Source organism: Rhinolophus sinicus, linkage group LG03 (assembly GCF_036562045.2).
Source record: "Rhinolophus sinicus isolate RSC01 linkage group LG03, ASM3656204v1, whole genome shotgun sequence".
NCBI lineage: Eukaryota > Metazoa > Chordata > Mammalia > Chiroptera > Rhinolophidae > Rhinolophus > Rhinolophus sinicus.
The window spans coordinates 160,480,081-160,496,054 of record NC_133753.1 but is presented as its reverse complement, the minus strand read 5'-3'; the positions used below and the strand labels follow the sequence as shown (position 1 = coordinate 160,496,054).

General features: G+C 42.9%; 2 long non-coding RNA genes across 3 annotated transcripts in view; one reads left to right on the top strand and one right to left on the bottom strand.

The window, feature by feature from the left end:
- The window catches only part of LOC109453685 (uncharacterized), an 84,232-nt gene that overhangs the window by 28,079 nt on the left and 40,179 nt on the right, over window positions 1–15,974 (top strand). For both annotated transcript variants that reach the window (XR_012495119.1, XR_012495120.1), the window contains one exon: window positions 12,017–12,257. This is a non-coding gene — a long non-coding RNA (uncharacterized LOC109453685). The remainder of the gene's footprint in view (window positions 1–12,016; window positions 12,258–15,974) is intronic.
- LOC141570703 (uncharacterized) overlaps window positions 1–15,974 on the bottom strand; it is a 53,497-nt gene that overhangs the window by 9,633 nt on the left and 27,890 nt on the right. The window contains exon 2 of the long non-coding RNA XR_012495121.1: window positions 8,824–8,970. This is a non-coding gene — a long non-coding RNA (uncharacterized LOC141570703). The remainder of the gene's footprint in view (window positions 1–8,823; window positions 8,971–15,974) is intronic.

Sequence of the window (15,974 nt, the reverse complement as noted above, 5' to 3'; positions counted from 1 at the left end):
TCCTCTTCATCAGAATGCTGAATTGTGACATGTATCTGCAGTTCCTTAGCAACAAACTGTCATGTCACCCTTGTGAAATTCTGGTCAGTTGAGAGGAGAGGGAGCGCTGAATTGTGATGGAGAAAAATTCTTTCTTTATTCACAAATGTGTATAAGAACTAGAAAGACAATATGAAAAGGCAGGTCAAGGAAGCTGCGTTTAAACAAGTGTTTTTAATGTTTGTGTTGGCCCAGAAGTCCCCTTTAAGTTCCTTTTCATTGAATAATTTCCCTTTGATCCTTGAGTAAATAAACAAAACAAAACAAAACAAAACCCAGCACTTCACGTTAACCTGGGACTTAGAGACCTCATAGGATCTCACCTTCTTTCCTTGTTCTACCTCTTGAAAATGATGTAAAAATAATTTTTAGATACAACCAAATCATTGAACAACATTATAATTGGAACAAATGGGAACAAAATTAAAAGAAAAAAATGCAAACTTCTTGAGAGAGAGAGAGAGAGAGTCTCAAAAGAAAGCAAAGATTATTTAAACAACTCTGAGAGTGTTTTTAAAAACTGTATCAGTGCAATTTACCCAATTCCCAGTTTTCGTATTTAAATGTCTGATCAGTCATTCAGTTCCAATACAGACATGACGTTTGAAGGCCACTTTGTAATGGTTTTACCCTGGTTCAGATTATTTTCAATCCAGGGGGAAAATGTGCATTCTGTGTGAAAGCAAATAGAAAACATATCTGAGCACAAATCAAAAGAATGATTACCACACTCTACGTTCTGTATCCATTACTGAGTCCCCAAGGCTCTCGTTCTGTTTGTCTTGGCACTTTTTCTTTAGCTGCCTTCAGTTGGATTGGGTGGGGGGGGGGGGGAGGGAAACAACCACCACCCACAAAACCCTCAGCAGAGAATGAGGGCAGTGGACACGGACAACCAGCAAAGATGCGACGTGCTTCAAGAGCGTAGTGCTCCAAACTTCACTGTGAGGGAAGCTGCCTGGGGAGACCTCCCAGGGCTCCCACCGAGGTCCTGGCGGAGTGCGTGTCAGGAAATGCCTGGCCAACTGCAGGAGGGGCAACCCTGCTCTCATTTCAATCTCTAGCAAGCTTCCAACTAGTGGGTAATGAAAAATGGCATTTGCACAAAGTGGAGAGAAAAAGCATTGTTTCTACAACACATTATACTTTGCACTTGCTCAGGAGACAACATTTCATATCCTATAAAAAGAATTATCTATATAACTTACTGTGTGTGGCAGAAAAGTTGCAATGCGTCTTTAAAAGAGCTGTCTCCACACTACAAGAAACACTTTGTCTCTCCCACTCCCCAGTGACAGAATTGTCTGTGTTTATAAGCAAATCCACTCAACCCCTTAATGATGACCTAGAATAAACATCTGACATACACTGGCTTTCAAGCTCTCCTGTGTTTAGGCATGAATTGTTCATTTCTGTGCCTTTTGTATCCAGGCTGAAGGAAAGACAAATGATACAAGGGATGATTTACATTATCAATGGAGGCAGAGGTTATGCCTGTGTTTATCTGATCCTCTTTTATTGTATAACAAATGGTGAGATAACCAGCCTGGTGCACAATGACCATTCAGTTTGAGCCACCCACCCATCTCATTTCCATGTTGACTTTAATTTAAAAATATATTTAAAAGACAGGCCCTTGAATTACTAGGCTCCTTTGGTTCATGCAGGCCTGTAGGAAAAGGATGGGGTCCTCATTTAGCATCTGGTTTCCTTTCCATGTAGCCTGCAAGGGTATTGCCACTGGGCCATTCCTCTCGAGTTGCACTCAGAGAATTGGTACTCAACTTTATGAGGATGATGGTGGGTACTCAGCTCAGGTTGACTACATTCTTAGCAGAGCACTAGAAATTAGAACAAATCCACCTAGCATCAGAAAAGACCACAGGGAGCGTGCATGAGCCTGGACCATAAGTAAACTTGCTTTTCCTTCCAATACATTTATAAGAAAAATCAGGTCACCTCAGAAACTATCAGTCTGGCCTAGAATAGAACTTCATGAAACCATAGGCCTCCAGGACAAACTGTACTGCATTTGGACATAATGCCCCAAGATTAAATTCTTCAAGTATCTTTTTTGGAACAAACTACTAATTCTCATGTAGTAGAAATTGATCTCTGAGGGGAAAAAAATGCTTCTTAGCTGTCTAGGATTTGCCAATCATCAAAGTTGACTCCGCCTCAGCTGCAGACGATCCCTGTGGAGCTCATGGAGCTGGGATGGTGGGAAAGGTGGTAGTGGTGCAGACATGCCCATGGAGATGGAGCGATGCTGGGTGGTAGAAGATAAGATGGCCCCAGATATCAGGCCCGACACCCTTCTCTGAATTGGCTCAAAGAATGTGGGGGAAAAGTCTAAGTTCTGGGTCAGATGGAAGAAACATACTCCATCTGGTTGTTCTGACTGACCGCAACTATAAAAATCTGGACAGGATCAGTGAGACTTCTGAAAAGTGGTAGCAAGCAACTTGGAGAAGAAGCCCAGAATCGAAAGCACCACTGAATTGGTGGTGAGTTTATCATTTTCCCCTCTTCAGTATCCTCCATCCTGAATTCAACACAGCCTGAAAATTAGAAGTGGGCTCCAGGGAGCAAATTGGGAGTGCTCCAGAGAAGCTGGTTGAAGGAGTGGGAAAAAAGTCTCGTAACTCTCAGAAAGAGTGCAAAAGTCCATCATTTCAGTTTTCTTGTCTCTATTCCCTCATACCCCAGTCTCCAAGCAATCCCTTAATGGCAGCAATGAGAGCAAAGGAAGCAATAAAGAGCAGAAATCAATGAAATTGAAAATAGGAAAACAATGGAGAAAACAAAAGCCAAAAGTTGGTTCTTTGCAAATATCATTAAATTGATAGGCCTCTAGCAAAATGGGTGGGTGGAGGTATTGAGAGAAAGAAGACACAAATTACCAATACCAAGATTGAAAGAGAAGATATTGCTATAGATCCCACAGACAATAAAAAACAATCACCAGGAATACTATGAACAACTAACTCTATGCACATAAATTCAACAACTTGGTAAAATGGTGTCATTTTCCTCAAAAAGCCCAAACTACCAAACCTCACCAAGATGAAATAGATAACCTGAATAGTTCTATAACTATTAAAGAAACTGGACTTGTAGTTTAAAATCTCCTGAAAAAGAAATCTTTGGGCTCAGATGATTTCATCAGTTAACTCTTTCAAACACTTACAGAAGAAATTAGACTAATTCTACGTAATTTCTTCCAGAAAACGGAAGAGGCTGAACACTTTCCAACTCATCTTGCAAGGCCAGTATTAACCTGATACCACACAGATCTTATTGTTTCATTGATTTCTGCTCTTATTTATAACCACTTTTCCTGCTTGCTTTGGGTTTGTTTTGGTCTTCCTTTTCTAGTTTCTTAAGGTATTAACTTAGATTATTGATTTGAATCTTTTCTAACATCATTGAATATGTTATCTAAGCATTTAAGGCTATACTTTTCCCTCTAAACGTGCTGTAACCCACATCTCACAAAAATAACACACAAAAGAAAACTACAGATTGATATCCCTCACAAACAGAAAGCTCTTCAACACAGTATTAGCAAGTCAAATCCAGCAATATACAAAAGGAATATTTTACCATGATCAAGTGTAAGCCACCATATTATCAGTCTAAAGAAGCAAAATCACATATTCATTTTATTTTCTGCAGAAAATGCATATGACAAAACGCAACATCCATTCATGATAAAACTCTCAGTAAATGAGAAATTCAAGGGGATTTCCTCAGACTAATAAGTGGCACCTATTAAAAAATTATAGCTAAAATCATACTGAATGGTGAAAGATTGTATGCTTTACTCCTAAGATAGGGAATAAGTCAGTGGTGTCCTCTCTCACCACTTGTATTCAACATTGTACTGGAAGTTCTACCAAGTACAACAAGGCAAAATAAATAAATGAGTCATAGATTGGAAAGGAAGAAATAAAACTGTCCCCATTCACAGATGATACATTTATCTATGAATAAAATTCCAAGGAATTTGCAAAAAAAAAAGTGCTAGAATCAGTAGGTGAGTTTAAAGTTGCAAGATATAAGGTAAACAAACAAAAATTAATTGCATTTTTATATACTAGTAATGTACAACTAGAAACAAACAAAAAACCCCCACAAAAATCCTCACCATTTACAATAGCTCTGAAAAGTGAGATATTTAGCAATAAATGTAATGAAACATGCACAGGATCTGTTTGACAAAAACTACAAAATGGTGAGGAAAGAAATCAACAAAGACCTAAAAATGGAGAGGCACCCTGTTCATGGGTTGGAAAACTCAACATTGTAAAGAGGTCATTTAACTTTAAATTGATCTATAGATTTAACACAACACCAATCAAAATCCTAGCAGGATTGTTTTGTATGTATATACAAGCTGATTCTAAAATATATATGGAAAAGTAAAGGAACTAGAATAATTAAAACAATTTTGAAACAGAAGAGTAAGGTTGGAGGAATCATACTACTTAAGAAGACTTACAAAGCTAGAGCAATCAGGACAGTATGGTATCGGCAAAGAGATGGGCACATAGAGCAATAAAGCCCAGAAACAGACCCAAAAGCATATGGCCAATTGATTTTTGATGAAGGTGCATAAACAATTCAACGAATAAGAAATAATCTTTTAAATAAATAGCTTTAATACAATTGAAAATCCATATGCAAAAAAATGAACCCTGACCAAACCTCACACTATACAAAAATGAACTCAAAATGGATCATAAATTTAAATATGTAAAATCATAAAACTTTAAGAAGAAAAATAGGAGAAAATCTTTATGATCTGTGGTTACAGGAAGAGTTCTTAGACATGACACCAAAAGCATGATTTTATAAAAGAAAAAAATTGATAAATGGACATTGCCAAAATTAAAAACTTTTGCTCTGTGAAAAATACTATTAGGATAACAAAAAAATCAATTCACACATTGGGAAAATACATTTTCAAAGTACATATCCCAACAAGGTCTTGAATTCAGAATATATGAAAATGTTTCAAAACTCAACAGAAAGAATAACCGATTAAAAATGGGCACAAGTCTTGAACACTTTACCAAAGAGGATATAAGAATGGCAAACAAGCACATAAATAGATGCCCAACATCATTAGTCATAAGGGAAATGTAAATAAAAGCCACAATCAGATACCACTTATACATCTATTATAATGGCTAACAGGAAAATGCTTACAACACAAAGTGCTGGTGAAGAGGCAGAGCAAATGGAACTCTCATACACTGCAGGTGGGAATGCAAAGTGGAACCACCACTCTGAGAAACAGTTTCACAATTTCTTATAACATTAAGCACACATGTACCATACCACCCAGGAACCCCACTCCTGGGTATTGACCCTGAAGAGATGAAAAATTATGTTCTTATAGAAATCTGTATATGAATGTGTATAGCAGCTTTTTTCATGATTACTCACACCTGGAAATAATTCAAATGTCCTTCAGTAGGTGAATGGATAAACCAACTGTGGTGCATCCATACAATGGAATACTTACTCAGCAATAAAAAGCAACAATTTGATAAACCTCAAAGACATTGTAAAGGCATTCTGAGTGAAAAAAAATCAAGTTTGAAGAGTATATACTATATGATCCAATTCATATGACTGTTTCAGAAGGACAGAACTATAGTAATGGAGAACAGAGCTAAGGCATATCATGAGGGAGTTTTTTGGGCAATGGAATTGTTCTGCATTCTGATGGTGGTGGTGGTTATATATAGTTATACAAGTGCTACTATCCATAGATCTGTGCGCGTGTACACACACACACACACACACACACACACAGAGAGAGAGAGAGAGAGAGAGAGAGAGAGAGAGAGAGAGAGAGAGAGACGGAGAGAGTCATTTTTACTGTATTATTAAAAAACACAATTTAAAAAGTCTGAAGTCTCCCCACAAAGGTCCTCACCAACACCCTTCTACTTAGGGGTCCCAAGGCCTTCCCTTCCTCTCCTTGCTTCCTTGTTCTCAGTCTCATGGTGCCATTCTGTCCTCCTCTGCGTCCCTGCCATCACCAGGCTATGGCTCCTCACCCAGGCCTATCCCTGCCTGGAGATGTGGCTTTGCTCTGTACTCTTCTTAGTCAAGACCAACCATCAAAATCCATTGGGTTTGGAAATCTAGTTCTCTCAACAAACCAACAAACATCAATAAAAACAGAAGATAAACTTGATTTCTTTCTTTGTTTTCCCACCTCTCTATCCAATTCATCACTGAGTACTGATAGTTCTGCTTTCAAACTAGATCCAGAATCGAATCACTGCTGCCATCACAGTCCAGGCCATCACCATCTTAGGCCATAAGTACTGCAGGCACCTGTCATGCAGGGTCTCATGCAGGGTCTCTGGTCCCGCTCCCCGCACAAGAACACAGGACATGGTGAGGCCAAAAAAGAACACGAACAGAGCCATAGGTAGGGGAGTCATACCACTATATTCTCGCTGGCGGCTGGGTTGGAGACACAAGAAACAGGAGCCACACGATCCGCAACCTGCCGTCCACTTCTCTGCCAACTAACCTCACTTACTAACTGCAATCAGCCATGTTAACTTAGCCACGGCAGTTATATCAGTGGCCAATGGCTAACCGGTAACAGCTGACGGCCATCTACTACCGGAGCCATCACCTTTCCACGTGAGGCCAAGAGCCTGGAAACTGCTCTCTGGGACTCTGTCCCCACACACCTCTCTCCCTGCTTCCATGTCTTCCCTGCACAGCACAGAAATCAGAGTAATCCTACTAAAACAGGTATGTGCCATTTCCCAAAGCCTTTCCAGTGCATTAGAAGAGAAGCCCTTACTCTGACCTCCAAGGGCCTCTGGAACTAGCCTTTGCCTGCTTCCCAGCCTGCTCTCCTCTTCCTCTCGGGCTATGAGCCAGCCACTCTGACCTCCTTGCTCATTCGGGAATACGCCAAGCTCATTCCCACCTCAGTGATATTTTTTCTGCCTGGAATTGGCTTCTCCCAGACATCGGCATCGTTGCTGCTCCAGGTAGTCCACGACTCAGCCCTCAAGTCACTTCCTTGGAGAGAACTTCTCTGACTGCTTGTTTTAAAGAGCCTCTCCAGCCTTCCGGTTTCTAGCCCCTTCACCTGATTTATGTTCTCTCAGAACTTAACCACCTTGTGCAAAGCTGTATTACAGATGCTGACTTCCTATTGCAACATAGAATCCAAACCCCCTACGATGGCCTACAAGACGCTATGTGGCCAGGCTCCTGCCTCCCTCTCTGACACCATAATGCTCTACTCCTAGGAGCAGTCTCCCCTTGCTGCCTGTGCTCTCCCCTCCAGCGACACTGACTTCCCTGTGCTCCTGGAACACGCCAAGCATGCATCTACCTCACGATCTTTGCACTTGCTATACCGTCTCCTTGGAATGTTCTTCCCACATAGTGCTTTCTAACATGCTCTCTGCTCAACTGTCAATCAGAAACCTTCTCTGACCATTGTGTGTAAAACAGCAAGCCCATCATCATTTGATATCCTTTACCTGATTTATTTTTCATAGCATTTAGAACTACCTGGGTTGTGGATATATACATATTTATTGGTTATGTGTCACCTGTCTCTCATCACTGGGCTGCCAGTCTGGTAGGAGCAGGGACTTTGTTTTGCTCACTGTTGTCTCACCTGGTGAGTCTCAGCTTTGCTCACACCACTGGCAATTTGATGGTGGCTGCGTACAGGGGGCAGGGGGACCAATAGGAGTTCTGGGGGTGAGGTTGGGGGGTGGTGGTGACTGGCAGCTTGGCTGCTGTTCCTCACCTGTCCCTTCCCTAGGTATAAGCTCTATATACGCAGTGGCCAAGAGGCAATGCCCAGTGCACAGTGGGTGCCGGAAGTGTTTGCAGAATGAATAAATGATAGAGGCCTTTGGATATTTAAAATGGATTTTGCGGTTTTTAAGATGTGCTTTCCAGGCTCTAAAACCCAAATGCAGAGCAATGGTATGAACTCAGGGTAGGAGGGTCCCTCATGTGGAGGCTCCTTCTGGTATCTTGACAGTTACTCTCCACGGGTAAACACAGAATGATGGTCTTCTATTGTTCTTGTGATAATGATAACACATTTTCACCTGGCCTCTACCCGTCCTCAGCCACAGCCCTCCTCAGGTCCCTTCCCCTGGCTCTGGGCTTCAGCCACACAGCTCTTCTTTCAGTTCCTCTTACACATGCTCCCTCACTCCCAGGACCTTTGCCTGTGCTTCTTCGTCAGCCTGGACCACTCTCCTGGTCCTGCCCTTCCCATCGTTAACGATTCCTCATCTGCCCATCTGAGCTTAAGCTGCACTTCCGTCACGCTGACCCCAGGTCCAGCCCCAGGATGTGCTCTCCTGCACACCACCCACCACAGCGGGGATTTGCCATGTGTCTGACTGACTATTTAGTGCAGGCTTCCATCGAGAGGGAACAATGGCTATCTTTGCCCCACCATTAATCTCCCGGAATCTAGCAGTGCCTGACACCAAACAGGCTTTTAATAAAGATTTGTTGAATGAAAACATTGTTAATTAGTTAATTAATGAAACAAAAGCTACTAACTTTTCTGTAGAGCCCAATTTTGGGATCAGGCAGTGAAGGCAATTGTTAAAACAAAAGGCAAAGTAACACATTAAGCCCTTAACCCCTTGGTACTGTTAGAATATGAAGGCTGCCATGGTGTACCAGGGATGGGCCACGGGACAGGTGGATTTCTAGGGGGAGAGACAGGAGATGAGCTTCAGAACTGCCCAGACCTACCTGCCACTCCAATCCGAGCAGGCTTCCTCGTTGTCTGAAAATATAACAGGACCAAACCTTCAATCCAATAATACAGCTAGTGTGCAGATTCTTCTCCTCATTTATTTATTTTACAATATTATGTGGAATTGTCTTTGTGCCTTCTTCCTAAAATTCCAAAGATAGGAATAAGGAGAGAAGAGATCATAGAAATCAGCTCAACATGAGATCTTCAGGCAGTCAGCTGTGTCCCATTGTGAACTGCCTGGCTTTGTGTGTGGGGGTGGGGTGGGGTGGGGAGAAGGGGATGCCAGAGGCTAAGGCACCACTCCTCATCTGGGACAGTGTGGAGGTGAGTCAAGCCTCTCGAAGCAGAGCCAGGGGATGAGGGGCACCTTTAATGGGCCTTTCCGTCTGGAAAATCCTGTACTGCCTGTTAGTCAAAGCTTCCGTCTTTTCCCTTACCTAACCTTTTCTGGAAGGACTAAATCTGTGTTTGCCAGTCCTACTGCTCGTGGGAATTGCACGAGGAGGTTTGGAAATCTGAAGCCAAGGCCCCACCTGTAAGCAATAATTAAATATTTGGGGTAGAGTCCAGGTATCAGTCTTTTTCAGAAGCTCCCTGGATAATTCTGAAGTGCGGCTGAGGACCGCTGTAAGACAGGGAGCACAGCAGGTTGCTTTCCTTTTCTTTCCTGTTGCTCCTTCCTGTTCTCTGGTGGCTTAAATATAATGGTGTGTGTGGTAGGCAGGCTTCAGTGATGGCTGCCAAATGTCCTGCCTCCAGGCCTTCCTGCCCTGTGGAGCCCCTGCCCCTTGAGTGTGGGCTGGACTTGAACTCAGAACAATTGAACCATCCAGAGGAAAATGACCAACACAGCTGGAAGGGCAGGGAAGGTGAAATGAAAAGCCCTGCAGAATCCACAAACTTGGCTAATCAATCTGGTTGCCAATGACTTTTACTGTGTCAGGACTCCCTCCTTACTCTCCCCCCAACTCTAACCCCAACCCAGTGGGGGTGGTTTAGGGGTTATCAGCCCCTTGGTGCTCTAAGCATCCTTCATAGACTCTTTCTTCAAGGCTTCTGATCCTGCCTTCCTCCTTCTCTGCATCGTCCCCTTGCCTTGCTGCCTTGTCTGAACAGAGAGCTGGAGTCATGGCCCTCTTTCTCTCAGCTACAGAAAATCCTCCACTCAAAGTTGAGCCAGTCAGAGCAATGCTTTGGGCAGAGTGACCATAAGAAGCTGCTTATCTCCATCGTTATTACATTCATTACTGTGGTGTGAGCTCAAGCACCAGGGGCCAAGGTCTTGCTGGATGCTCTGGCTCTGGCAATAGGCTGCTCTGGCAGAGCCAGTGTGTCCTCTCTGAAAAGGAGATCAAACCAAGGCTTCCAGACCACTGAGACTCTTGGCATTTATTTTGGGAAATCTGGATTGCCAGGCCAATTGCTTCCTGTTCCCTTAAAATTGCCCCACGCATCAGAGGAGCTGCTCTGGGGATTCTATTCCATGTCCCCAGTTCCTCCCCCACCCCTAGAGGTGCCAGCAGCCCTTTGGCTGGTTTGGCTTTCCACTTAGATCACCGAAGCGATTTCAGATCCAACTGGGCAACACTCAGCATTTCATTTATGTCTTGGCAAGGTTACCATATTATTACTTAACTGTGCTGCTGCTACTCAATAAGTGGCAACTGATTGAAATAACCACAGGAGTTGCTGGATTCCCCTAACTTGAGCACAGAGTTAAAGCTCACTCCCACAATTGGAAGCTAAAATAGGCTGCCAGCCCACAGAAATGCCCACCCACCACACCTAACTGTCACACCACTGATGCCTGTCATGGAAGGCGCTGTGGAAGGCTGGAGAACATTCTTAGAAGCGAGGTTCTTATCTTTGGCAGATGCCTGAAGTCTCTTCGGCCTGGCCCAGTTTCATTCAGACCTATTTCTTTCAGCCTGTGGAAATGTGCATGGCTGCTTTGGATACTCCTGTTTTCTCCCTTGATTTGTTTAACAGGCGGTCCAAGTAGAGAGCACTCATTAGAGCCACGGAAGAGAACAGAAACTTCTGTTTGGGGGTGCCTCTTTACATGACTCATTCCCGGAGTCCAGATGTGTGCAGGGCAATGACCCTGAGCAATCAAAGTAATTTGGAAAGCAGAAAAATGGTCTCTAATCCAGGCTAACTTGCTTTCTCTTGGTGTCATAGCGGTCAACCACCACCCCAATGCCACAACTTGAAGAAAAGTTTGAAGTCCATGGCTTCTTGTGTAACTCCCCCCAACCCTACCAAGTTTCTTTTGTTTTTCTTTGTATTGAAAACTGTGTTTTACTCGAATTTTGAAGGAATTCTGTGAGAAGTTGTTTTTAATAGTGTGCCTGCTACTTAATATTTCTCATCACTGTGTAATTTTGTGTTATCTGGCTCCTATTTTAAGCCATAATCTGTCTGTAACATCTTAGCACAGCATAATTGATCAGACTCTCAAGGGCAAAGCAAAGGAATAGAATGGGAGTGATTTGTAGAGACAGAAAAAAGGCTTTAGCCACAAGGTGTTTCCTGAGCGGACTCTGGGCAGCTCCCAGAGTTCAGGCCAGTCTTCTTTGCCCCACTGAGGATTCACTCTTACTCTCTCCATTGTCATGGCCACCATCTTCTCCTAGGCCTCAATGGCCTCCCCGCCAGACTGGGCAGGAGCCTCCTGACACCCATTTTGGTCATTACTGTCACATTAATCATTTTTAAAGATAACTTTCCCCATGCCTCTCTCCTGCCTAAAAATGTTCGGTGACTTTCTCTTGCCTGTAGGATCAAGAGCCAATCTCGTAGGCTTTAAATGCACTTACTGGTTCCTAATGACATGCTGCCCTTAGGTGCCATTGTCCCTTCGTGAAAACTCTTTCTGGTCACACTCACCATTTCCTTAACATACCTGTTCAAACTAACCTTCTCACTTCTGTTAACTTGTCCTTCACAGATGCCACATCTTTCTTCAGTCTGCCCGCCTCACTCAGTCCCACCCATCCTTCCTCGCTGTCCACGGCTCTGCTCCTTCCCTAGTCATTCCCAATATACTGTGATCTCCACACGTTTACATTTCCATGAGTACTCTTGGTACAATTATCATGCTGGTACTTTTTTCTGTTTTTCAACTAGACTCCTCGAGAGTCCTAACCCTTGCTAACTATTTGCTGATTGATTACTTTTTTTCAGAATCAGTATTTCGAGCATCCCAAATGGGTAGGAGAATATGGATCCAAGAAAAGACAAGGGAGACACAAACAAAGGAATGGACAATGTCGTCTATAATATGAGCTTTCAGTGTTAGCGGGCCGCTTTATAAAATCTATCAAAATTCCCACTTTGGAATTGCCATGTGACAAAGTCTGCTGCTGTGGTATGGGGACCATCTGCACATGGAGTCACAGTTCTTGCCTTTCAGGAACCTATCATGGTAAGAAAGAGACTTGGGCTTGTTCACTTTTTCTAAAGCTGCAAGGAAATCACGTCCATGACCATACGTATTCACACATTCACTGAATCAGGCCAAGCTCAGAACTAAACGATGAAAATGAAAATTAATCAGGGACTCCCATGGGTCTCACATATGGCAGTTTTGACTTTTTTTTTTTTCACTATCATAATTGTTTTTCTTACTCATTTTCTTTGGTTGAGTACACAACTGTAAAAAAAAATAAAATAAAAATGGGGCAGTTGTAGTGATGGAAATGAAAAAAAGCCCACAGAAACAGTGGAATATCTACAAAGATAAAATTAGGCAGGAAGGAAACAAAAGCAATTGCAGTATCTCTGTGTGAGGTATGCACACCTTTCCTTGCCAAGACCCCTGGATCAGGTGGTCCGACTAGGTGGCAGGTGCTTCCTTGACTCATACTGAAAACAAGCCCTGGGCCTCTTGTGCTGTTGAGACGAGTTACATCCGGCACATGAAAACCACGCCCTGTTCCCTCTTTCTATTCTTCCCAGAAGAGAGAAAAATGATCAAGTCACTGAGAAAAATATCAGAGAGAAGGCTTTGTGCCTTTTCTTAATTCATCAGCATTTAAAGTAAAAACTTTAGTGACATTACAAAGTAGGGTTATGTCTCCTTTGTTGTATTTTTTGTGGAAAAACCGAACTGCAATGGAAAACAAGCAATCACATAGAATATCATTCATCTTGGTAGAACGTAAACATTTTAATGCATAGAAATGTTTTCTTCTCATACTAGTTAACAAAGGGCATGTAGCATGATTCACGACAGAATTTAAAAACTTGACTGGTGCCTTTTATTAAGAATTAAAAACTATGTAAGACTCTTGCCCCCGGAAACTGTGTTCTGACAGTTTAATAGTATTGCCTTAGCAAGAGTAGAGAACGTCCAGGAACTTAGATTCATAGGAGGTAAATCAAGAGTTCATCCAAAATGGAGTGCCTTCTTCTGAGTGATGGGGTGCTTTCTATGTGAGATGTCATATGTAGCTTCTACACTTGATATAAAAGTTCCCATTAAAGAAAAAAAAAAAAAACTAAACTACTTCTCAATTGTTTTAATCAAGCAGAGTTATCTAAAGTGCTTTTTAGAAGAGACTATCAGGAAAGGACTGGAAAGTAGTCATTATGACTAATCAGCTATAGGAGTTGGGATAACCAGTATTGTCAGTGAGGGACTTCAGGGCCCCAGGGACCTTTCAGAGGACTCAAATTCCTTCCATTGTTTGAAATGGTCCTCTGGAAGGGACACAATGAGTTAACATGCCCCAAAACAGATCGAATGTACTGCCAGCTGGTAGTTTACTCTTATACAGGAAGGCTGCTTTTCTTACACACCATTCTTTGTTGTGCTAAAGAGAAATAAATATATAAAAGCCTAAAAGTAAGCCTTCAGTTCTTTATGTCTCGCAAGTTGTCAGTACCATGTGCCTTGAGGACGTATCCACCATGCTTGCTTTGCAGGGTTGTTGTGAAAGAATAAGATCGTATTATAACAACCACGCCACACACTGTAAAGTTTGTCAAGAACTTACGTACACATTTTCTCAGTTGTACCTCACAACATCAGTGGGAGGCAGATAAAGCAGATATTACTCTCTCTTGAGATGAGGTGACCCTGCTGCTGCAGCATATGTGTCTTTTGCTTTAGGAAGACTGAGTTTATTGTGTTGTATTTTCAAGTATTTTCTATTGCACAAGAATGTTTATTGCAGCAGTGTTTATAATAAGGAAAACTTGGAATCAACCAGAACATTCATTAATAAAGGACTATTAAACTATAGTACCAGCCTAGGTGTAATACTACACAGACACTGGGAATTTTGACTTCGAGGTCTTAGAGGTAAATTCATGAGTGTTGAAGTATGTTATTGATGAAGAAAATTATTCATAATATATTTAAGCCAGTAAACAATGCAAGACGATCCCTTTGTGATAAGGAAGAATCGCATGGTACCAGAGCACTTACCTTTGTGCTCTGAGAATATGTGTGGTCTTTGTTTTCTTTCTCATGCTCGTCTATCACTTCCAATTTTAATGTTAACCAACATTAGCATGTGCTACTCAACACTGTCAACCAGATTAACTTTTAGAATAATAATGAACAGAACAGGGACAGTTCTACCTCTGGGTCCCATGGGTAAAGTGATCCCCACGCGTGTGGGGGTATCAACCAGGGTCCTGGCAGGGACCTGAGTTCTACCAGATGGTGGAAATGCAAAGTGTGAATGAAGGCACAGTTTACAGTGGTGTGAAACGGGTAAGGGGAACAAACAAGGGTGGCAATGCACCCAGACACCAGGAACAGTGGGAAGCTATGAACATCCTTAGGGCAAAGGGACAAGAGGAGGAGGTAGTTACAGGAGCTCAGGGACGGGTGCCATGGAGGAGGCTCCAGGCCAGTGGAAGCTGCAGTGGCGAAGGGTCACAGCCCTTGTCAGGCACCGGTGAAGCTGGGAAGAAACACTCCGACCCCTTCCCTCCTGCCTTATCTCCTGCTGATGCCTCCTGTTGACCAAGCCCAACCGGATGCCCATTGGCAAGGGAGTTGAGGTAAACAGTCCATAGAGGTTAGCCCCCTGGTGCAGAGCATGGAGCAGAGAAGGGCAGGAAATAGTTCTGATGATGGGGGATGTTTAGTAATCTCAGGGAGCAGAACTCTCGGTGTCAGTTGCCTGGAGAGGAAGGGGTGTCTCTTAGTTAGGACACTGAAACAGAAAGAAAGAGCTTGTTGGGGCAATGTGATGTGAGTGATTTGATTGTAATGTCTGTGCTCAGAGCTTCAAAAGCATGAGGATGGGATGACAGATCACCTGGCCCAAGGTGAGCACAGAAATTCTTTGTGGAAAGTTAGATAGAGGTAAACTTGTACATACTTGGATACTAATAAATATCATCGCTGCTGCCTGGGGGGAAAGGGGACGGCCGGAGGACGGAAGCCCCAAGTCATCCCATAGCTCCCTAGCTGTCTCCTGTTGTCCCATCTCTACTTCCATGCCCTCGTCCATTTCAGTGTCCTCATCACAAGCCCCAAATGAGAGCGGAACAAGAGTAATAGTGGCAGCCCACATTTATTGAGCACTTACCAGGTGGCCAGCACTGAGTGCTCTAAGCACTTGACATGATTAACTCATTTAAGTATCTCAACAGCCCTGTGAAGGAGGTAATATTGCTTACCACTCTACTGAGCAGATAAGAGCATAGATAATGGAGCCAGACCACAGGGATTTCAATGTCACCTCGGCCATTTCCCAGCTGTGTGACTCACTTTTCTCATCTGTAAAATGGGGACAATAGTAATGTCTACCTCACGGGATCATTATGAGGAATAAATGAATATATATGAGTACAGGGTTCTGACCTGGGCTTGGCACATAGCAAGCAGTCAGTAAGTGTTTGTTGTTATTGGCCCAGTTCCCACGTAAGGAAACTGAGGCACAGAGATGTTAAGGTAGTGGCCTCAAATCACAGAGCTGATAAGAATAGAGTTGGGAACTCTAACCAGAAAGTGGGGTTCTAATATTGAGCAAAAGGCCCCACTCTTTCCTACCTGCTACTTTGAAGCAGACAGGGTGGAAATCACCTCCTCAGGTTTGAAGTTGATCCACTCTGCCTGCCAGCCTGACACGTAAAACAAGTCCCTCATATTTTGGAACACGCTCACCACTATGCAGGTGAT